The sequence below is a fragment of the Mustela lutreola genome, chromosome 14 (genome assembly GCF_030435805.1).
Source record: "Mustela lutreola isolate mMusLut2 chromosome 14, mMusLut2.pri, whole genome shotgun sequence".
Lineage (NCBI taxonomy): Eukaryota > Metazoa > Chordata > Mammalia > Carnivora > Mustelidae > Mustela > Mustela lutreola.
The window spans coordinates 35,105,903-35,130,612 of record NC_081303.1 but is presented as its reverse complement, the minus strand read 5'-3'; the positions used below and the strand labels follow the sequence as shown (position 1 = coordinate 35,130,612).

The 24,710-nt window shown below is 35.7% G+C and overlaps 1 protein-coding gene across 9 annotated transcripts in view; it reads left to right on the top strand.

Moving 5' to 3' along the window:
- RABGAP1L (RAB GTPase activating protein 1 like) overlaps positions 1-24,710 on the top strand; it is a 776,623-nt gene that overhangs the window by 234,610 nt on the left and 517,303 nt on the right. The gene's annotated exons all lie outside the window — the stretch shown is intronic.

Below are 24,710 nucleotides of genomic sequence, written 5' to 3'. Positions count from 1 at the left end.
CTTTTTGACCAGAATTTTGTTACATGGCTACTATCTCCCTGGGAAGTTGGGATTTTTTTTTTTTTTTTAAGATAGGTACGTTGCTTCTCTCCTCTACCCACTGAATATGGGTTTATTAATAATGATGAAAAGAGAAAATAGAGATTGGGTAGATACCCACTTTTCTCTGCTACAGTTGCCTGTTAATAGAGGCAATAGTTGATATCTGTTATGGAATAATTTTTTATAAAAATTAAGCTTAGTAGTTTGTTTATTTTAGAATGGCAAGTGTTTAAAAATTGCCACTGGAGGTTGACTAACAATGTAGAATCTAAGATACTTTAATAAATTATTCCATGTTCAGTTTATACATTTATGGCTACATAAAATTTTTAATGTTATTTCTGTTGTTAACAGTAAAATTTATCAAAACAACATTTTCATACAAACAGTATAGAAATGTGGTTTTGATAATGTTCCTTCTTTATTCAGGCTCTCGAGGTATAACATTTCTGTGAGGACATACAGTGGTATATTTAGTTTCATGGTCTTCCTTCTAATAAGAGATAATAAACGATGCATGTCAGTATCTTAAAAAACAATTTTGTCCTTTTTCTGTGTTTAAGGGTAGAAATTAGCCAGCAAGTGCCTAGAGCAGAAAACATATGTATGTACTTTGGTGGTGAATACATAAAAGCTTACCAGCCATTCTGTAGAAAAAACACGAACACCCAGAAGAGTTTCAGTAAAAAGTGCTTCCAGTATTTGGTACTTGTTTGTCATGGTTTGGCAGTTTGTAGTGTCTTCTTTGGTCCAGTTAATTTTTCATGTCTTATCAAGGAAATGGCAATATTTCAAGGCCAGTTAATGAAGTGGTTCAGCTTAAACAAATAGTTGCTTTATGAAAACCCTACCAAGGACCTAAGATTATGTAAGGAAGGAATGTGAGTATTTACAGAAAACTTACTGAAGATTCAGCTTCTCTGAAAAGTAGTCTGTTGGGGCACCTGGCTGGTTCAGTTGGTGGAGCCTGCAACTCTTGATCTTGGGGTTGTGAGTTTGAGCCCCATGTTGGATGTAGAGATTGCTTAGAAATAAAATCGTTAAGAATAAAGAAAGAAAAGAAAGAGAAAAAGTAGTCTGTTTCTCCTTTAGTTCTATAGTAGTGGTGTGGTAGTTCAGAATTTGAAGCAACAAATCACATTCTGAAGCATTCTTTTCAGGTGTAGTGTCATTCAGCCATTGGGCTGAATCCAGCCACAATACGCTTTGTGTGACCTTCAGTACATTGAGAGTAGTATGTGTGTGTGATTCAAGCTTGTACTTTCTGTTTGACCATAGACTCACTGCTCTTTATTATTTACTTTCTGTTCTTCACGCATTGCAATGCATGAATGGCCCTCAAATATATTTGATTTTGTGGTTACCACATGAACCATTGCCTCAGAGGAGGAAGTTATTCCAGTGTGCTTTTCATTGGTTAATATCTTGTTTGACTACTTTGCATTATATTCTTTAACTTCATCCATGTCATTGCAAATGGCAAGATTTCATTCATTTTTATGGCTGAATATATATTCCATATACCACCCCCACATCATCTTTATCTATTTATCTGTTGATGGACACTTGGGCTGCTTCCATTGGTTGGATGTTGTAAACGAAGCTGTAATAAACAGGAGGGTACATGTATCCCTTTGAATTAGTGTTTTTGTATTTCTTGAGTAAATATCCAGTAGTGTGATTCCTGGATCTTTGGGTATTTCTATTTTAAACTTTCTTCATACTGTTTTCCTCAGTGGCTGGACCAGTTTGCATTCCCACCTGCCAGCAGTGCAAGGGGGTTCCTTTTTCTCCACATCCTTGCCAACATCTGTTGTTTTTTGTGGTGTTGATTTTAGTTTTTCTGACAGAAGTGAGATGATATCTCATTGTATTTTTTTTTAATTTTTAAATTTTTAATTATTTTATTAACATATAATATATTATACCCCCAGGGGTACAAGTCTGTGATTCGCCACGTTTACACACTTCACAGCACTCTCCATAGCACATACCCTCCCCAATGTCCATAACCAAACCACCCTCTCCCTCCCAACCCCCGCCCCGGCCACCCACAGTTTGTATTGTGTGATTAAGAGTCTCTTATGGTTTGTCTCCCTTCTGATCCCATCTTGTTTCATTTATTCTTTTCCTACCCCCCAAACCCCCTACGTTGCATCTCCACTTCCTCATATCAGGGAGATCATATGATAGTTGTCTTTCTCAGATTGACTCATTTCGGTAAGCATAATACCCTCTAGTTCCATCCACATCATTGCAAATGGAAGATTTCATTTCTTTGGATGGCTGCATAGTATTCCTTTATATATATATATATACCACATCTTCTTTATCCATTCATCTGTTGATGGACATCTAGGTTTTTCCATAGTTTGGCTATTGTGGACATTGCTGCTATAAACATTCGGGTGCACGTGCCCCTTCGGTTACTACATTTGCATCTTTAGGGTAAATACCCAGCAGTGCAATTGCTGGGTCATAGGGTAGCTCTATTTTCAACTTTTTGAGGAACCTCCATGGTGTTTTCAAGAGTGGCTGCACCAGCTTGCATTCCCTCCAACAGTGCAGGAGGGTTCCCCTTTCTCCGCATCCTCACCAGCATCTGTCATTTCCTGACTTGTTTATTTTAGCCATTCTGACTGGTGTGGGGTGATATCTCATTGTGGTTTTGATTTGTATTTCTCTGATGCTTAGTGATGTGGAGCACTTTTTCATGTGTCTGTTGGCCATCTGGATATCTTCTTTGCAGAAATGTTTGTTCGTGTCCTCTGCCCATTTCTTGATTAGATTATTAGACACCCCCCCCTCAAAACCCTCAGATTGTTTCTCAGAGTCCATGAATCTCTCATGATTCATCTCCCCTTCCAATTTCCCTCAACTCCCTTCTCCTCTCCATTTCCCTATGTCATTGTAGTTTTGGTTTGCATTTCCCTGATGATGAGTGATGTTGAGCGTCTTTTGATTTGTCTGCTGGCCCCATCTGTATGTCTTCTTTGGAGAAACGTCTGTTCATGTCTTCTGCCCATTTTTAGTGGATTAGTTTTTGGGTGTTGAGTTGTATAAGTTCTTTATAAATTTGGATACTAACCCTTTATCAGATATGCCATTTGCAAATGTCTTCTCTCATTCCATAGATTGCCTTTAGTTTTGTTGATTGTTTCCTTCGCCTTGCAGAAACTTTTTATTTTGATATAGTTCCAATAGTTTATTTTTGTTTTTATTTTCCTTGCCCCAGGAGACATATCTAGAAAAATGTTGCTATGGCCAATGTCAGAGAAATTGCTGCCTATCTTCTCTTCAAAGATTTTTATGGTTTCAGGTTCACATTTAGGTCTTTAATCCATTTTGAGTTTACTTTTGTGTATTTTTGTTTATTTTGTGAAAAAAAGAGGTCCAGTTTCATTTTTTTGCTTGTTGCTGTCCATTTTCCCCTACACCATTTGTTGAAGAGACCATCTTTTTCCCATTTTGTATGTATTCCTCCTTTGTTGATGATAAACTGACCATATAATTGTGGGTTTACTTCTTGGTTTTCTGTTCTATCCCATTGAGCTCTTTGTCTATTTTTATGACAGTACTGTACTGTTTTAATTACTACCAGTTTGTAATATAACTTGAAATCTGGAATTGTGATACCTCCAGTTTTGTTTTTCTTTTTCAAGATTGCTTTGGCTATTCAAGGTCTGTTGTGGTTCCATACAAATTTTAAGATTGTTTGTTCTAGTTCTGTGAAAAATGCTATTGGTATTTTGATAGGGATTGCAGTAAATGTATATAGATGGCTTTGGGTAGGGTAGACATTTTAACAATATTTGTTCTTTCAACCCTTAAACATGGAATGTCTTTCCATTTCTTTGTGTCATCTTGAATTTCTTTCTTCAGTGTTTTATAGTTTTCAGAGAAAGGTCTTTTACCTGCCATTGAGTTATTTTTTTTTCTTCCCCAAACTGTAAGCCTTATGTTATGTGAGGTTATGTATGTATGTATGTGTATGTATATATATATATATATATATATATATATATATATATATATATATTAGTATAGTATGAAGCAGTATCTCTCCCCATCAGGAGTCTTACCTATTTGGGGACAGCTATAACCATTGAGCTAATTTGAGCACCAGGTCTTGGTATACTAGCTTCCATGTTTTTCCCAGAGAATAGGTAGGAATCACTAGGAATTACTGGCATAATTCTGCAAATGCCAGTGGGGTGTAAGATTAAATTACCCTGAATCTTTTAGCTTGTGGCTAGAGAGTAATATTGACTAGAGAAGCGTGGGAGTACAGTGTAGAAGAATCACACTTACTGCTCCTGTTTTTATAATGTAATCTACAGAAAATAAAGCTTTACACATCTTTTTGACTGGTAGGAAATGTAATGGGACCAAAAATTTAAAAAGGATGAAAAACTCTAGTCTAGATTCACCAGATGAACCAGGACAAAAGCTGCAAACAAACTGATAACCCTAATCTGATGCCAGAGACTAAGCAGGGCCAGTCAGAAGTGCTGTTACATCTGAATCATGAAGAATTATGTTGACTCTACTGCTAGCATCCAAAGGAGCTTTCAGACACAACCTGTCTTGGTGAAAGTGGTTGCTTCGCCTTAGGAAATGTTGGTGCTCACCATGGAGGGAGACCTTGGGTTCAGATTTCAAGTTCTGCTGTCTACTAGTTTGTGACCTGGAGCTAAGTTCCTTAATTATCCTCACTTTCAATTCCCTCATGTATGTAATGGTCTTAATCTGTATCTTCTGGAATGGTTGGGAGGATTCAATTAGATAACCCACATAAAGCACTCAGAGCATGCCTCACACATGGTTAAGCATGCATTAGGGTTAGGCATGAGGAAAGTGACAAAGCAGTATATGCTTCAGTGAGTGGCACAGAAAAGTACCTGGGAGAAACAGAGATTACAGTGGGTTCTTGAGATCTATGAAGGTTTCAGGACATCCATCTGAGAAAAGAGAAAGAAGCAAAACAAGATGTGTAACACCCTGTTATCTACTTGTGCAACTAATTCTTTCCTTAACTGATCAAACATTAAGATGTCTTTGTGTTCGACACTATGCTAGGTACTAGAGGTATAAAAACAGTAATGCTTATACCTACCGTTATAGAAGTTAACAGTCCGGTGGCAGAGGCAGTCAAGAAAGCAGAGAATGGTGATAACATGGTAAGTGCTGGGACAGAATTCTGAGCCAAGTGTTAAGGGAGCAGAATGGAGCAGCCAACTTTGCCTCGGAGGCAATGAATAGGAAAGTATATTTAGGCTGAGGCAGTGCCAAGCTTAAAGACGGAGTTGTGAAAGGTCCTGCCACGGTCAGGTTGTGGGAAGTGCAGCATGACTCATGGGAGTGCTCTAGACTATAAACTCTCCATAAGGAGTGTGTCTGGATTTTGCTTACGGCTGTAGTCTTAGCATTCAGCACTAGGACTGCCCTTTAGCTGATGCTAAAAAAACACTTGCTGAGGGAATTAATGGAGCGTGTGGGTATTACAGAGTGATGGGTATTATGTCTAGTGCTTTCTTATGTTCTTTCCATGTAAGTCTGACTACTTTGGTGATGCAGTTCTTGTTTTTACCATTGAGGAAAAAGGAGGTGCGGAGAGATAAAGAGACACACAGTTACTAAATAGCAGAATCAATTTTGAACCCATAAAATAGAAGACTCTAAAAGAGAAATGAAAGGGATAGGGCATTCCTACTTTTTGTCTTTTAAAGATCCTTTGGAAGGAAGAACTCTTTCTCGGTATTTTTCTCATTGTTCACCATTAAAGGTAATAAAAGGCTAAAGAAGAAAGAGCAGTACTATCCCTTTCCTCTGCTTTTTACTATTCATTGTATGGAAATGAAGTTTATAAACAAGGTATTACTCGGTTTTTATCAGGAAACATGTATAAACCTTACAAGTGGTAGAAAAGATCTAAATAGTACTTTATAGAATCAGTAATAGAAAAGTTCTAAAATACCTAACCTCGAGCCATTCCTTTTAATTGAGCTTTTACAGTCTATCTTTAAAAAAAAAAAAATTCACTCCTTGCGTCATTGATTCATTTATTTTAGAGAGCAAGCACGAGTGAGGGAGGCCAGAGGGAGAAGTAAGGGGAGAGGCAGACTCCCTGATAAGCATGGAGCTCAACTTGGGGCTCAATTCCAGAACTCTTGAGATCACAACCTGAGCCAAAATCACTCAACTAACTGAGCCACCCAGGTGCCTCTGCACAGTCTATCCTAAAGTGGCCTGAGGCTTCAGCCATTGTCTGCTGCTGCATGATTTCTACCAGAGGCTGAGGACATCAGCCCTGTTTTTGGATCAGTGGCAGACTTGTACCACATATTACTGAAGTTATTCCTTATAATTGATATTTCTTATAATTCCTGTGAAGTTAGCATTCTTCATCATTTTGAGGTGATCTAAAAAGACAAGAGAGGATTATGACCGTAATTCCCCTGTGTGATCAAGCAGGACTGAATTTAGAGCTTCTGAACTGAGGATTAGGTCTTAATATGTGGCTTGAGGAGTCACTGAGTAATGATTACATTTTCACATATTTAACAACCATTTGAGATGGGGGAGGTTGTGTGTGTTTAGGGCAACTTGAATTTTATGTTGTTTTACAGAACTGTAAGTGTAATTTTCAAAAAGATTTTATTTATTTATTTGAAAGAGAGATAGAGGGAGTATGATGGGTGGGGGGAGGAGCAGATGGGGAAGAAGAGGTAGAATCTTAAGCTTATTCCATGCTGAGCTGGGAGCCCAATGCAGGGCTTGATCTCATGACCCTGAGATTATGACCTGAGCCGAACGAGGAGTCAGATGCTTAACCCACTGAGCCACCCGGGTGCCCTGTATGTATAATTTCAGTAATTACAAGACATGTATGGTATAGTTTATCAGTCAAGTCTGCTGATTATTATTTGCATAACATAGCAAATACTGGATCATGGTCTGTGCTCTTTTATAGAAGTGAAGTAATTTGTAACATTCATACTTTACACTTTGTTAATGGATGAGCTTTCAGAAATAACCTCATCACAAACCATTTACTACCACCACTTGAATGCTTGTGTTTTTTTTTTCCTGAATGAATCTTCTATTCAAAAAATGCATATGTGTGTGTATGTGTACATATGAACACATACAATTTCTTTTTAAAGGATTTAAGTTCCAGTGCTAGATTGATCTAGATTTGCATCTCACCCCTCCCACATATTAATTTATGATCTTGAAAAATTATCCCAACTTCCTAAGCCTCAGTTGCATCATCTGTAAAGCAGGGTTAATAGTAATGCCTGCTGGTATTGTTGTGGTAATTAAATAAGGTGGTGAAGTGCTTGGCACATAATAAGTATTCAAGATTAGCTTCTACTGTTTTTACCAATATGATGTTACATCATGAACGTTGTTAACAGTGGTAGTGGGTATTGATGTTGGTCTGTATTTCTACTTTCACATGTATGTTAGACTATGTGTTTTAGACTACTTCTAGTCACATAATTTTCACAAGAGCACATGGTGTAAATAATAGCTGTGATGGAATTGAAAAAAAAATGTTTTTAGAAGTATGAAGTATCAGACTTGTCTTTTCTGGTTTTTTTTTTTTTTCTTTTTTTCCTGGTTGCTGAATATCGTGGAATATTTCATTCCTAAAACTTGACTTTGTAGTGATTTATTATTTTAGTGATTATGCATATTTGAGTATATCATAAAGTCAAATGATGTTCTCTAAAAATCACTCCTAATGATTGTCTGATTATAATCAAGACTGCAAATCAGGTATTAGTCTCATTCACCTAGTAACTCATTTGTTCACTGAGCAACTCTTTATTGAGCAACTTTTATGGGCCAGGCTTTCTGTGGTTTCTAGGGCTATGTAGATGAAAAGGGTTCATACCCTTGACTCATGTAGCCTAGGGAAAGGCAATTCTGTGCATGAATAGATTGAGTGTATTATGATACAGATTATAAGAGATATCTCAGTCAAGTGTGTGGCATACAAGAGAGGTAGTCTCAGCTCTGCTTGGATGAGTCAGGGAAGAGTTCACAAGGAAGAGGATGTCTGAGGTGGGAATTAACTGGCTGAGCAGGATAAGAGAAGGGGATGCAGTAGAGAACAGGCTTACGTAATGATTCAGCTGTCAGTGACTTGGCTTGTGCAAGGAGCCTTCACAAGTGAAATCAGTGTGCTCCTTCCTTTCCTCACTCCCCACCCCTGTTGACCATGCGCTCTTCATGGGTCAGTGCTTGTCCCCCTGTTAAACGGGAAGAAAGTAATAAAGTTTATTCACGTATATAAATACGTGAAGTGAAAAACTTCAGAAAATATGTAATATCAAAATGGTACAAGAGGATATTTAATTGGTTACTTAAGGTTAATGTAATAGAACTTTAACAAGTATTATTATAGATATTTGAGTACTTATTGTATGCTGGGTACAGTGCTAGGATGGCAGTGCATATTAACTTTTACAATCAGTGAACTGAAAAAATACTATCTTGGCTGAATATAAAACAGTATAAGCTTGCAAAGTAGAAGTCTGATTTTATAAAGTACAGAGAGCGTGTGCTCAAACTTCTATCAGCGAGTTAAAAGGGCAGTAGTTGCAAATAACATTTTGGTAGTTGCTGCCAAAAATCTCCTTTGGAATATAAATAAAAAACAACTGTGTGACTGGCCTGTTTTGAGATTCTGCAAGTTCTCTACTTTCTTGAGCATTATGTGGACATTTATTCCTGTCAAGTTATTGGTACTGCTCAGAGTAAAGCCTGTCTTCTCTCTATTCTCCGGTGTATTATTGTAGCAGATGGCTTTTAATAAAACATGTAGGTAAAGAAAATTTTTACTCTATTTAGTGGAACATACTGTAATTGTAATTACTGGACAGTCTCAAGAGGAGACGTTTAAATTGGTATTTTTCTTATGATTGAGTACCATTTAGAGAATATTTCATTGAAAAGTCAAGTAATGGTATCAATTAAAATTTCTTTTATTTGATACGGTTTCACAACTAAGTTAAACCCTGTACATCATTTAACCAGGTAGTTGTTTGCTTTTTCTTTACATGGTTTATTTTTTAAAAATTCAATGCTGTACGTTAGGGAACACTCAACACTAGAATTCATCGAGAGGCAGGGCGCTGTTTAATTACACGGCTGCTCTGTTCTCTGTCATCACCTTGTCTAGTTGTAGGAAATGAGCTTTTTGATAGAATGGGGTTATTCCAGCTGGGTCTGTATCATTGGTATGTATAAAAGCCATAGGCTCTTGTACTGAATGGTATATTACTGATATAGCCACAAAATTTACAAAAATTACTCCAGAAAATTTATAATTTTTAAAATGTACTAACCCACAAAATAAGATGGGCAAACAGAATAAACAATATTCACTGTATTGTAATGTAAGTGCCTTGAACAGGTAGATGCCAGAAGATCTTTGTTAAAGGAAATCAAGAATTATTGAAAAAGATTCTTTAAATGTACATTATTTTCTCTTTTCTTGTGTAGTAAATGCAGGGGTTTCTGACCACATAATTGTACCTTGCTTATTATTACTTTTTCACAGCATCATTTTTATCAAACTTTCTTTCTCCTCTAGGGTCTTTCATTTTTTATGATACCTGTATTGACACTTGCATATATCAAAACTACAATTTATATGTGAATCTGAGATGCACTCAAAGTCTTTCCCCCAGCATTGACATTTTTCTGTAAAAATTTTAAAATGTATTTGTACTTTTATGTACTTAAGTGACAATGTTCTATTTCTAGTAACAGATAATGTTTTGTCTTTGTTATCCTTTAAACTTCGTAAATAGTTTCCAGGTAAATTAAGGAACAGGTGATTTTCTGATGTTACCTTTATTTTCATGTCATGGAGTTAGCGAAGGAGTACACTGTTTTGAGGGAAGTCTTTGGGTTATTGAACATAGATCATTCAGTGGCATAAAAGTAGTATTATTACAGCTTTAGAATTAAGGATAAGAGGAAAATTGATACTTTTCCTAAATCATGCGAACTTTCAAAAGTCTGGGATTATAGTATTACTCCTGGATCCCATTTCATAATAACTTTTTTAAATAATAATTTTGTTAATCTTATCTGCACATGTTTCTAGAGCATATTTCTATTTTATTGGGTAATGTGGTATAATGAGTTTACCCCAGGGTTTTTGTATTGACTTCCTTTTTCATTCAAATTTATGTTTACATCTCTTTTCCGTTAATTAGTATCAGGGTTTTAAAAAAGTGTGAGACATCTCTCTGATATGAGGAATTTGAGAGGCAGGGTGGATTGGGAGTGAGACAAACCATAAGAGACTCTTAATCTCACAGTACAAACTGAGGGCAGCGGAGAGGGGTAGGGAGAGGTGTTTGGGTTATGGACGTTGGGGAGGGTATGTGCTATGGTGAGTGCTGTGAAGTGTGTAAGTCTGACAATTCACAGACCTGTATCCCTGGGGCAAATAATACATTATATGTTAATTTTTTAAAAAAGTGTGAGACAATAGATATGAGACAGCTACCAAACCACCACCCCCATATTACACATTTCTTGTCATATTTTTCTAACAGTTAACAGTTTCATGTTGTAGGTTCTTGTTTGATTACTTTCTGAATTTCTCAGTATCTTTATCCTTTTGTGTTTTGTTATAGTTTATATTTGTCTCTCCATCATTTCTTCCATCTGTAACCTGCCTCCTTTTCTTAACTGTCCATAATGTAGCTCTAAAAGGTGGTTTTCATTATTTGGAATTTTATATTTGCTGGGTTTCATTTTCCTTGTGAATTTCTCAGTTTAGGCTGCTTGTTAGTTGCATGGCTTTTAGTTGATTTTTTAAACTGACAAGACAACAGACTGTGTTATCATAGAGAAACTGTCATTTTGTTTCTCCAAACGAAATATGCTTTGTATCCCCAGAGCCTGGCACTAGCCTTGAGTATAAACATTTGTTGAGTGACTACATGAGTTGAAGTATAGGTCAGTGCTCCATGATTTAAAAAATAGGAGGGGTTAATTGATTATGGTATTACAATTAAATAATTATATTAGAAGTTAAGAATGTTTGTTTTGGGGGCACCTGGGTCGCTCATTTGTTAAGCACCTGCCTTCGGCTCAGGTCATGATCCTAGGGTTCTGGGATCTAGCCCCACACTGGGCTCCCTTCTTCTCCCTCTCCTGCTCCCCCAGCTTGTGTTCCCTCTCCCGCTCTCTCTCTCGGTCAAATAAATAAATAATCTTAAAAAAAAAAAAAAAAAAAGAATGTTAGTATGTTAGTGTTTGTTTTGGGAGGGGTTTTGTTTTGTTTTGTTTTTTAATAGAATGCTTCAAGTTATAAACCGGAGCTGATTAACTGAAGTCTCACTTTTTCATCACATTTAATGAGTAGCTCTTAGGGACCAGATGCAAGACTAGTCATTGAAAAGTTGTCATCATAATTTATTCAATATTTTCATTGTAAGTAAAATAATTACTCTTTTAAGCTTATGGAGTACATATGTAATTGTTAATATGCATACACAAAGACCCCAAAATATGACACAGAATATATCTCCTATTGCAAACTCATATCCTAGTTTCTACTTCCTTCTCCCCATTAATAGAAAAATGAAACATTATTATAGGCCTTAGAAAAATTCAGTTTCTCTGAGAAATTCTTGAGCTTCTTCCAGAAGATACTAGATAAATACCATGTTGGAGATATGATTGATACTGCAAATTTTTTCAGACTTTAAAGCTTTATTCCATAAATTGGCTTTTGATTTAATTAATATATTCATTACACAGACTGTTTCAAAATAAGTATTATAATTAATATGTTGCTATTTGAAAAGAATAATTACTCCATAGCTATTTTATTATTATTCTCATTTGGTTGTTTTTTTCTATTAAATCTTTACTTTTTCTAGATTCACAATTTTATCAGTAATGCTTCTATTAAGAATACAGTAGATTCATTGGGGAGGGTATGTGCTATGGTGAGTGCTATGAAGTGTGTAAACCTGGCAATTCATAGACCTGTACCCCTGGGGCTATAATAATACATTGTATGTTAATAAAAAATAAAAAGTTAAAAAAAGAGTACAATAGGTTCTACTTTTTTTTACATACAAACTTTTATTCCTAATGAATGATGAATAGAGTTGGTAAAAGTTGCTCAAAACTTTTTAAATTATGGGATATTATGGGTATGCATACTTGAGAGCTTTACTTGTTACTCCTGTCAGAATAATTCAATCACTTCTACCCTTTAAGAGCTGATCCCTGACATGTTTATGAAAGCTGCTTAATCTTTTAATAGATGACTAATTTTCTGAAGACAGCATTATGAAACTTTAACCTTGATACCTGCAAAAATGATGTGAAAAGGAGCAATTCCATTTAACTCTTTAAAACTTCAGTTCTTTGAAAAAGTATAATGGCAATTTTTTTAATTGAAAACTTAAAAAAAAAAAGGGACACTTATCTTAATTTTTCTACTCATCTGTCTATTTGGTACTTAGATACCTTGGATAAGGTTCTGTCTCTTTATACAGATTATGTAATTGAAGACTGTAACTTTCCTACTTTACTTTATAGAGACTTCAGATCTTTGAAGAGTTTCAAAGGTCACATTTTTGCAGGGATGATTTAGGTATGTTCACAAGATTTCTTTTTTAGTCCTACAGAGCCGATCATTCAGTCAAAAGGGAAAATAATCTTTATTACATTTAAAAATTGCTATTTAAAAATCAAGATTTTCTGAGTTAAAAAACAAAGTGGGGCACCTGGGTGGCTTAGTGGGTTAAGCCTCTGCCTTCGGCTCAGGTCCCTGGGATGGAGCCCCACATCAGGCTCTCTGCTCAGCAGGGAGCTTGCTTCCCCCTCTCTTTCTGCCTGCCTCTCTGCCTACTTCTGATCTCTCTCTCTGTCAAATAAGTCAATCAATGAATCAATCTTAAAAAAAAAATATATAGGAGAATTTAAATGAAGAATTGAAGGGATTCCCCTATATAGTCTGCATACTTTTCCTGCTGGGGTTGGTGATATATCTCTTGTTATTGACCTGTAGTTTTTCCAACTTATTTTTACTGTGAAAATACCTTTTCCCATTGAAAATAGATTGAGCTGGATCCTTGGGAAAAGATGATACTTAATAGTACCAAGAGGAGAATCACTGTTTGTCCCAGGGGCACAGTGTAGTCTTGCATTAAGTGCTCTGGGACTAATTAATCAGGAAATGACTCTAATTTAAAAAGGAAACTGCTTATCAGCTGCCTGCACAGGCTGTTTTACCAAAAGAAACTGTAGAGTTAGCTACTTGCTATCCAGCTTCTAGCAACATTTTTTCACTGCTTATGTGCTAGTTGAAAGGAGTGATATGAAAGATTTCTAGCCAACTTTATTTTGTAGTGATAAACTTTGATATTTAATGGACTTCTTTTTAGAAATAAATTTACATAATAGCAATAATTTTGGAGTTAAAATATTTTGGTTGATCTGCCAAGTTTTTTAACTTGTAATTACCATGTATTTTAAATCCTGGAACAAACCATGCTACTTAAAAATAATCTTAGTAGACAACATTTGGGAATGTATGCAGATGTATATAAATATAAACATATATACATATATATCATGTGAGATCAAAATCAACATAAATATCTAACAACTATTAGTGAATTTATCTAATTAATATTGTCATTTGTATAAGCTTAACAGTTTCTTTCCTTTAACTGAAATCTTCATAGAGAATTACTATATAAAAGAGACTTTTAATTTCATAAGGGTATGTGTATTATGCATATATTCTGTGTCTTGTTTCCCAGGCCTCTTTTTGTTTGTATGATGATTATTATATCCAGCACTTCAGATATTTCTTAATTTACCAAATAGTAATTGATTATGAATTACTAGTAAGAACTTTAAAGTAAGAACTTTATCATTGTTCTTAATGTTGCTTTTGTTAATTTACTTCCTATCTTTTGATATGTTTTAATACATATACAGAGGTTTATTAGTTTCTCAAATAAACCAGTTAAAGTGGAACTAATTAGTTTTCTCAAAGAAACATCTAAAATGGGCAAGTAGTTGGACAAATTAGGAAGATAACTGAGGGTAACTGACAAGTTCCCCTCAGTAGATCTGGAATTGTAGCTTTCTCCTCCTTGCATCTTTCCTACCCTTCCCGCACATGTTGGCACATCGTAGATTTTCATTTTTATATTGATTCTTTATTTGTATGAAGATGATTTGAATTGTGGCTCTTTGGGGAACAGTTTATTCTGTGCTGCTATTTCAAATCGGTTATACTTCAGGATGCTAAATTTTGTACAAATGATTGCTGACACAGCACAATCTAATGTTTGCAAACTTCATGGCATGCTCAGTTATGGCAAACATAAGTCTTAGGAATGACGTAGTAATTACTTTTTAAATGTCGATGTATTTCTTTGAATTGTATTTCTGTTGAATTAAGAAAAAGTTTGTTAACCCAGATTTGCCACTAACTTATATTATTTGATGCACCTGATAAGAACAAGAGAGTATATTGAACAAAAACAGTTATTAAAGCAGGTGCCATAGTTTTTATTCAGGTTTTAGATCTCTGGGATTCTTTTTGATTAGGGTTTCTGTTGAACTTGAGGTATGTGGATTTGCATTAATTTGTGTAACTCCGTTACTCAGATGTTCACCTTAAAGTATTATTATAGGTTTATTTCATACATTAATTTTGAGAATTAAGAATTGATTTAGAAACATTAGTTTATCTTTTTGACTTAGCTATGGATTAGATTGATTTCAAACCATAGTATTACAGTTAATGTAGAAATCTAAAAGTTTAAATACTCAGCCCAAGGTCAAATAGAAGAGGTATGTCAGAACTGGAAATAGAAACTAGAGTTACCTGTAATTAATTATGGTTTTTAACTCCCTTTTTAATGTTTTCCATTGAACTTGCTTGGAGCATAAAACCATAGAGAATATTTCTTCTTTATATTGTGATAAAACCACATGATTATCACAGTTTTCATGAATAAACAGTATCTCCAAAGACTAAAAACTAAGAGGCAACTTGCCGGCTTTCCAAGGCTGAGAACTCGTGCTTGTGGTCAGGGCGGCTCGCTCATATGTGGTAAAAGCTGTGCACCACTACAGACTGATGTTGAACTCATACACTTTAGAAACTGGAATCATTTGCTTTTCATAGGTAGCATGATGTTTAGATTGAGTAAGGTAAGGTATTATTCCACTGATATTGTTTTGTTTTGCTTTTCTTTGGAACGGGGCGGCAAACTTTTTTTTTTTTTTTTTTTTGAGGTAAACTTTTAATAACTGCTTTTATCAGTCAGACTAAGTCATGCAGTTAAAAAGTAGTTAGAAATTTCTGAAAGACCATTTTTTTTTTTTTTAAAGCTCACTCTTACATGCATAATATCTAGTACTTTATTGGGACACTCCTGTTCAAAAGTTCCTGGCCAAGTAAGTCCCAAACAAAACACTCAACCCAAGGTTGTTTTCAGCCCACTGTTAATGAAGCTGTGTGTAGAATATGAGCCTCTAAAAGAGGACACAAAGGGTGAGTCGGGGCTTTTGGCAAGGCTCAGAACTGCCAACTAGACCCCAACGTGGGAACCCAAGTGTTTTTTTTCTGGGGCACTTTACTTGAATTATTGCTTAGACAACACAATAGATCTTTAAAAAGGAAGAACAATTAATTAACATGATATGGAGGTTATTACACTCTTTTAGACTGTATGTCATAGTTGTGGTTAGCAAATTCTTTATTTTTTTTTTTTTGAGATTTATTTATTTATTTGACACAGAGAGAAATCACAAGTAGGCAGAGAGGAGGCAGGCAGACAGAGAGGGGGAAACAGGCTCCCTGCTGAGTAGAGAGCCCAGTACAGGGCTCGATCCATCCCAGGACCCTAAGACCATGACTTGAGTCAAGGCAGAGGCTTAACCCACTGAGCCACCCAAGCGTCCCTGTGGTTAGTAAATTCTGACAGTCTTAACAAAAATAGTCTCCAGCATTTGCAAGTATGAAGATCACGTCATTTTCCACAGGATTTTTGCTGCACAACAATACATGATAGATTGAGCTGAAAATGATACTGTTTTATATTATAAAAATTCAAGCTTTTTTGCATTTATTATGTGTATAGGCATTTACTCTTTGCATTCATATTGTTAATGGAACTCTATATAGAATGATTTTATTACCATATAAGAGGAAAGATTCTCTTACTGCTAAATTTTATTAGTTTGTACCAAATTCAGTAGTGTCCTAAGTCATTGACAATTCTTTAATATAGGGGTCTTCTGGTAGCATATTAATACTTCATGAAAATGGTTACAAATTAACTTTGTTTTTTTATTCTGGAGAAAGATGTTCTCTAAAAAAGCCTATAATAGTGAAACCTCTTCAACAAAAACAAAACAAATCCATGTTTATCGTAGTAATTTTGAGGGGCAAGGATACCTTGTTCCTCCAGGGGCACTCCAGAGAGAATTTAAGAAGGGCTTGTTCCAGTAAAAATATGGCAGCCAATCTAAATGCCAACATTATGTCACTTTGACTCGATTAGAGTGTAAACTTGGAATATGATCTCAAGTGCCAATTCCATACCTCTCTGCATGTCTGGATTTAATCATGAAAGCAGAGTCAATACTTGATAATTTGTTCTTGGTAATTTGTTCTTGGTTTGTTTACATTCAGGGTTAATTTCACTATTGACTGATTCAGTAGATCTGGGATGGGGCTTGCAGTTCTCATTCTAACAACCCATCTGTTAATGCCAGTACCTTTAATAGTCCATGAAACAATTTGAGTAGCAAGGTTCTAGGTCTTAGGCCTTAAACCCTAAAATGTTCCTGAAATAGTGTTTTTTTTTTTTTTTTTTTAATGATTGTTGGCTCAGTAAATGTATGTAATAATTTCTGGCTTATTTTAGTTAAGAAAGAAATAGCTAGAAGTCACAATGTAATTTATTACTTAGTATAAAATAGTTAAAATTTTTTTCTACAGTCATGGGTAAGAGAGATCATAGCGGAACACTATTACTGTTATGGACAGATAAGATAATGTAGTGTGTGTGTGCGTGTGTGTGTGTGTGTGCGTGTGCATGTGTGTGTGTGTGTTTTAAAGAGAGGGAGAGAGAGAGCATGGAGGTGGGGAGCAGAGGGAGAGAGAGAGAGAATCTTAAGGTGACACCACACCCAACACAGGGCTTGATCTCACAACCCGGTGATCATGACCTGAGCTGAAATAAAAAGTCAGATGCTTAAGTGACTCTGCCACCCATGTGCCCCAAGACAATACAGTTTAATTTTTGTGTATGAGAAAGTGGTACACTTTCATTCTTCTGCATGTGGCTTTCCAATTTTCCCAACACTATTTGTTGAATAGACTTTTTTTTCCCCCCATTGGATATTCTTTCCTGCTTCATTGAGGATTAGTTGATCATAGAGTTGAGGGTTCATTTCTGTATTTCCTATTCTGTCCCACTGATCTATGTGTCTTTTTTTGTGCCAGTACCATACTGTCTTGATGATTACAGCTTTGTAATAGAACTTGAGGTCTGGAATTATGATGACTTCAGCTTTGGCTTGCTTGCTTGCTTTCTTTTCTTTTGGTAAATCAGATTTTTAAAAATCTATTTAATATAATTTAATTTTTTTTCAGTGTTCCAAAATTCATGGTTTATGCATCATACCCAGTGATCCATTCCTTTGGCTATTTGGCATCTTTTCTGGTTCCATACAAATTTTAGGATTGTTTGTTCCAGCTCTATGAAAAATTCTGATGGTACTTTAATAGGGACTGTGACAATATAGTTTAAAAACTGAAATAGTTATGGGGCACCTGGGTGGCTGAGTCAGTTGAGTCCCCAACTCTTGATTTTGGCTCAGGTCATGATCTCAGGGGGATGAGATGGAGCCCCTGCTTTGGGCTCTGTGTTGGCCATGGTGCCTGCTTAAGATTCTCTCTCTCCCTTTCTGTCTGCCCCTCCCTTATCTCCCTCCTACCCCATGTGCATGCGTGCATGTGCACCCTCTCTCTCTAAAAAAATAAAGTATATATTTAAAATAAAACTAAAATAGTTAGTTTTATATTTATATATATTTTTTATTTTTATATATTTTATATTTACATAGTTTTAAAATAGTTTAGTTTCTTATCAAAGGAATACTGTGTAAATAAATACAAAATGAGAATCATGACAGTGGATTATACATAGTTGCCTTGTAAAGTTTAAGTTCTTAACATCTAAATCATCTGATACTTGGCTTTTACTTGATGGAAAAGAAGGAAAGAAAGAGTATCAAAGAAGTAGATATTTCTTCTAAATCATTTTTCTCTCCCGAGTTTTGGCTGTCTACTTTCATTTTTGATTCAGGCTTTTTCTTTAATTCTCAAAATGTATGGAGCCTTTTAGGTTTTCCATTTGAGCCCAAAGAATAAGAATTAAATTTTACTTCCATTAATCTTCATTCCTATACTACTTGACCCATCACATTTAAAACCTTAATACATTTTATTTCCCAGGAAGACAAGTCCTATTCCCCATTGCTTCTGTCAGGTTAAATTGAGAGAAGAGTTCTTTAGTGAAAGCCAACCACATTAATTTAAAATATTCTGTCATGGAGATAGTAGCTTAACAGAATTTAAGGTTACTGGAGGGCTATTTTTTTTTTTTTTTCGGAAATGGGTAAAGATGTAGCCAGAAATATCTTGTGACAAATAGTCCTTTAGGAAACCTGCTTAGTGCCTTTGCTGTAGAAATGAAATGACATATACTAGATGCCTAAACTAATAGAGCCACTTTATTTGTATTCCTTTTTAGAAATCACTCCCAGGAAGAAAATGAGTTTAGATATTGTTCATGACATATTTGATTACTGACATAGACATAATTATATGAATCTTGAACATACTATATATTATACTAATTACTGATTTATGAGAGCTTTTTATTTTATTTTTAATTTTTATTTATTTTTAAAGATTTTATTTATTTATTTGACACAGAGAGAGAGAGAGAGATCACAAGTAGGCAAAGCGCAGGCAGAGAGAGAGGGGAAAGCAGGCTCCCCACTGAGCAGAGAGCCCAATGTAGGGCTCGATCCCAGGACCCTAAGATCATGACCTGAGCCGAAGGCAGAGGCTTAACGCACTGAGCCACCTAGGTGCCCCTATTTATTTTTTTGTTAGAGTGCTTTTTAAATGGCACTCATCTTTCAGAACATGTTTAGTATTATTCTAAATGCTCAAGAGAATTTATAAAGTGGCTTAATTTTTATTTCTAATATGCCTTTCATCTCTCCCTTTTATGCTACTTAGTTGTATTTGAATATCCAGTGTGGATTCAGGTTTTGTTGGGCTGGAAGCATAGTTTTGCGGTGGCAGAGTTCTTTAAGGAAAGAACCTTTTTTTTGTTTTGTTTTGCAAATTTTGCGGACGCATATAATGATGTGAACATATTTCTAGGGAATTTTCCAGGACAGACTGAAATTTAAGCTTGACTTGATTTTCTCCCAGAATCACAAACTGGGAAAATACTTTGTACTTTTTTCCTGTTCTAGCGTAGTCTAGTAAAGTTGGAAAGAACGTCAGTTTTCTGTTACAGCTGGGATTCAAACATGGGCATTCTCCATCTTCTTTGCCATTGCTGGATTCTAAGGCATGTGTTTTTCCAGTGTGACAACAATAGCTTTCTAAATGGTCCTCCCACTTCAATTTTTTCACCTCCTCACTCCCTTTTACTCCATCCTGTTCTCCATATTGCAGCCAGAGGACTCTTTTAAAAAGCTTTTCAGTGATCTACTTAGGAAAATCCAGATACTTACCACTATTTTTTCATGCTCTTCATTTATTCCTGAAGATTCAAGTTTCTCTCTGGTATCATTTCTCTTGAGCCTGAAATAATTTCTCTAGCATTCCATATGGCACAGGTCTGTTGATAACATAGCTTTCCTTTATCTGAAAATGTCCTTATTTTTCCTGCATTCTTGAAGGGCATTTTCCCTGGGTATACACTATTGGGTTGATGGTTTTCTCTTTCAGCATTTTGAAAATGTTCCTTTGGCTTCTCTCATTCTTGGTGCAAGTCCATAGTTGCTCCAGAGTCCGTTTCATGGGCATGTGACCTGTGCAGTTACATAGGACTCCACACTTATTACAAAGGCTGTGTGCATGGTTAAATTTTCTCCTGTATTTGCCTTGAGATTCTTAATAGTTTTGAACAATGGTCCCTGTGTTTTTATTTTGCAGTGATACTCAAAAACTATTTGACTTGTCCTGCATCATTTGGATCATTGCTATCCAGTATATAAAATGTTGTTTTTCTCTGGCTGCTTTAAAGATTTTCTTTTTTCACTTTGATTTTTGATAGTTTGATTATGATATGCCTAAGTATGGTTTTCTTCATATTAGTCCTCCTTGGGACCACAAACTTTCTTAAATCTGTGAATTGATGTCTTTCACCAACTTTGGAAAGATTTGGGACATTACTTCTTCAAATATGTCTTACTTCCCAATTCTCTTCTACTACTAGGATTTTGTCTTGTTGATATTGTCTCCTTAGATCTCTGGGGCTTTCTCATTTTTTTTTTTTTGGATAAGCTATTTTTCTTTCTTCTGTAGGTAGAATAATTTTTGTTGATCTTTCTTCAAGTTCAATTGGTCTTTTTTCATCTCTATTCTAAGTCCCTGCTGTGAATTTTTAATGTTATGTTTATATTCTAAAATGTTCCTTTGGATCTTTTTTATATTTTCATTTTCTCTCCTGAAATTTACTCTACTTTTTACTCAGTGCAGGTATAGTTTTCTTCTTCACTTCACTGAGCATAGCTTCATAGCTGCTTCAGAGTCCATGTCTGACAATTTCAACATCTGGATCGTCTTAAGGTTGCCTTCTATTGATTGTCTTTTCCTTTGTAAATAGGTTACAGTTTCCTGGTACTTGTTTGTCAAGTAATTTTGGAGTTCTGTTCTGGAAATTGTGAATATTATGAGAGTACTGACTTTTTGTTCAGCAAGTGCCTAACTTGATTTTATTCAGATTGTAAGCTCTGTTTTGTCTTGGTGGCTAGCAGACCCATTCTGGGTTGAGCCCATTCAGTTTGAGCCTACCAGCTTGTAGTCTGTCACATGTATACTTGGGTTGGGGGTTACTCAGAAACTTGGGAGGCGTTATACACAAAATTTAGGGTTCTCAGTTTCTGGCTCTTTCTTCTCCTTTATTTCCTTCTTCTCTCTGGCAACTGTGATTATGCTGGGTCTGACCCTGCCTTCCCAGGGTCAGGAAAGACAATAGGAACGTCAGCCATCTTGCATCAATTGTGACTGTGGCCTACCCTCAGGTCAAAACTGCAAAAAATGCATACTTATCTCATATTCCTGCTTTCCAAGTTGGATTACCTCTCCCAAATAATCCTGCTTTTTTCCTCTCTCCAGAGCCCTCAGTGAATTGTTCCTTTGCATTTAGACTGGAGCTTAAAGTTGGTCTGTTAGGGTTTATGCTGTCCTACTATAAGTACAACTTTCTTTGTGTGTCAGCTTTTAGTACTTTTGAAGGGAAGCAAGAGTAATTTATATAAAGGCTTTGTATCATACTGCTTGGAGAATGTAGAAATTTGATAATGCCTTTAGTGGTATATAATAAAATAGCTAATCCTTTTGAATATTTATTATTGAATGTATGAATTCATTTAATTATTGCTGTTTGTATTATTTATAATTATTTAAGTGCTGTTATTGAAGCATAAAGATTTTAAGTAACTTACCCAAAGTTGTAGTAAACAAAGGAGTTATCTGCTTTAAGAGCACATATTTTGAATTCGTTTTCATATGAAAAAGAGAGCACTCTGTGGTTTCTTCCAGTTTGGAGACTTAATATAAGTATAACTGGAATAATTTCTCTGCCCATTGGGCGAAAATTATCTTGTGTTTAGGTTTCCTGTGCCTGATTAATAAGGATCATCAAGATTTAAGTAACTTTTTAAAACATTTGAACAACTTCCAAAAGTTTTAAAAATAGAAAATAGAATTCGTAATAATACAAACAATTTATATTTCATAGTTGACCATTTGGGTTATTATAACAAAATACAATAAAAGGGGTGGCTTACAAACAACAGATATTTATTTCTTATAGTTCTGAAGGCTGGGAAGTCCAGGGTCATGACATAAACAGATTCAATGTCCCGTGAAGGTCTACTTCCTGGTTTATAAAGGATGCCTTCTCAGTTTGTCCTCACATGGTGGAGAAAGCAAAACAGCGTTTTTTTGTTTTTTGTTTTTTTAAAAGATTTTATTTATTTATTTGACGGAGAGAGACCCAGAGAGAGGGAACACAAGCAGAGCGAGTGGGTGTGGGAGAAGCAGGCTTCCTGTGGAGCAAGGAGCCTGATGCAGGGTTCCATCCCAGGACCCTGAGATCATGACCTGTGCCAAAGGCAGACACTTAACTAATGAGCCACCTAGGTGCCCCCAAGACAGCTTCTTGGATGACATTTCTTTTTTTTTTTTTTTTTTTTTAATTTTATTTATTTATTTGACAGAGAGAGATGACAAGCAGGCAGAGAGGCAGGCAGAGAGAGAGGAGGAAGCAGGCTCCTTGCTGAGCAGAGAGCCCGATGTGGGGCTTGATCCCAGGACCCTGAGATCATGACCTGAGCCGAAGGCAGCGGCTTAACCCACTAAGCCACCCAGGCGCCCCTCTTGGATGACATTTCTAAGGGCACTAATCACTTCCCAGAGGCTCCACTTCCCAATGCCAATCACCTAGGGGGCTAGAATTTCCACATAGAATTTTGGTAAAACACAAACATTCAGTTTATAGAAATAGCCCTTCTTAGTTACAAAATTTTCTTAAGTACCTTCTTTTTTAAAAAGATATTTAATTTATTTGTTTGAGAGAGAGAATGAGTGAGAGAGAACACAAGCCGGTGGGGAGGCTGAGCAGAGAGCCCGATGTGGAGCCTGATCCCAGGACCCTGAGATCATGACCTGAGCTGAAGGCAGATGCTGAACCGATTGAGCCCCCCAGGTGCCCAAGATTTTCTTATATACTTTCTAGTTTTATCCTCATGAAAGCCTTTTATAATATGAAGGCCATAATCCTTTATTGGTGTGGAAATAGAAGCCTAAGAGAAGTTACATCAAATAGTCTTATATAGTTCAGGTATCTATTTTTTTTTTGAAGTTTTATTGGTAAAAATAATGACATTTTTAACATACTTTATAATTTTTTCCCCAAAATGTTTCGTAAATATTTTCTTATTTAATGTTTCAACTCACCATGTGGGATAAGCAAGACAATGGTGTATGACTCTTTTTTCTAGATGAGACATCCAAAGGCATAAGAATTTATTGGTATGGGATGCATATTTGTTAATTGTAACATATGATGCCTTGCCTAGATCTCTAAAACAAAGTTCTTTGTTCGTTCTTCTGTACCAAACTATCTTATTTTGCTTACAGGTGGCTCTGGCAGTATAGAGTATAAACATATCCCCCTAGCATTTTTCCGTAGTGCCTTTGGACCGCATCTGACATTGTAGGAAGCACTTAACACTTTATTGAATCAACAGATAACGAACAAAAAGAAACCTTTTGATAGTAATTCCCAAATGTCTTTTGGACTTTTTTCTTCTTTACTCTCTTCTGGAAAATGTACTGTGAGTAAAACGGCTGCCTCTTTGTCTCAAAATGAACTGAATAATGTTTCCGAAGTGTCTTATACCTGTATTTTGATTTATGAATCAACTAATACAAAAACTTAAAAGACTCCTGGGTTAAAGGGGCTACTAAAATGCTAAGTAATATGCTTTTGGATGAAAATACTTTAGAAATATTTCTATTTGATAACTTTTCTATGTAATCCTCTTGGAGGCCTTTTGAAGTTTTCCTTTTTTGTTGGCTTCCTTCTTTCACTCCGCACTCTTTTCTTCCTTTCTTCCCTCCTGCCTGCTTCCTCTGCTTTCCTCCCTTCCTCTAGTATAGAGCTCTGTTCTGGAAAAGACCTGTCCTATCTTGTGCCAAGCCTTTGATCCAATTTTGGAAAAACTTCTCGAGGTAATTTAAGTACAGAAGGTAGACTGAGTGTTCACTTTACTTTTGATTTATATATGACATCTGTTTGAAACTAAACTTTCTTTTCAGAACCAGAAAAAAATATATTTATTTTGGGATATGTAGGCCAAAGGCAAATGATCTGAGAAGTAAGCACCCTTGTTCCTAAAGGAGAAGTCACTCCAGTTTATAAGAAAAGCTGTATTTGACCAAAACCAAAGGACTTCAAAAAAGAAACCATAGTATCAAGAAAAAATTTACTGAATGTTTTTATGGCCTACCTCGAATATAGGATATGTCTTTTTTTCCCTGACCCACTGTCAAAGAGGGGATGTAAAATTGCTGTGTTCAGTAGTGTTGGCCTAGAACAAGAGGTACTTGTGGCATGAAAAAATAACCTTAATGTGCCTTACCCTCATGCCCTTAGGATTACTAGAGACAGTGGCTCATAGTGTAGCTTCTGCTCCTTTTCCATTCTCAGCCTGGCATTTAAAATTAGTAAAATGCAGATTTAACCTTCATTTCTTTCCTCAAGTCCATGACATTTCTGTATTTCTTTAGTTATTAAATGCTTTTTGATAATGATAAAAATACATAT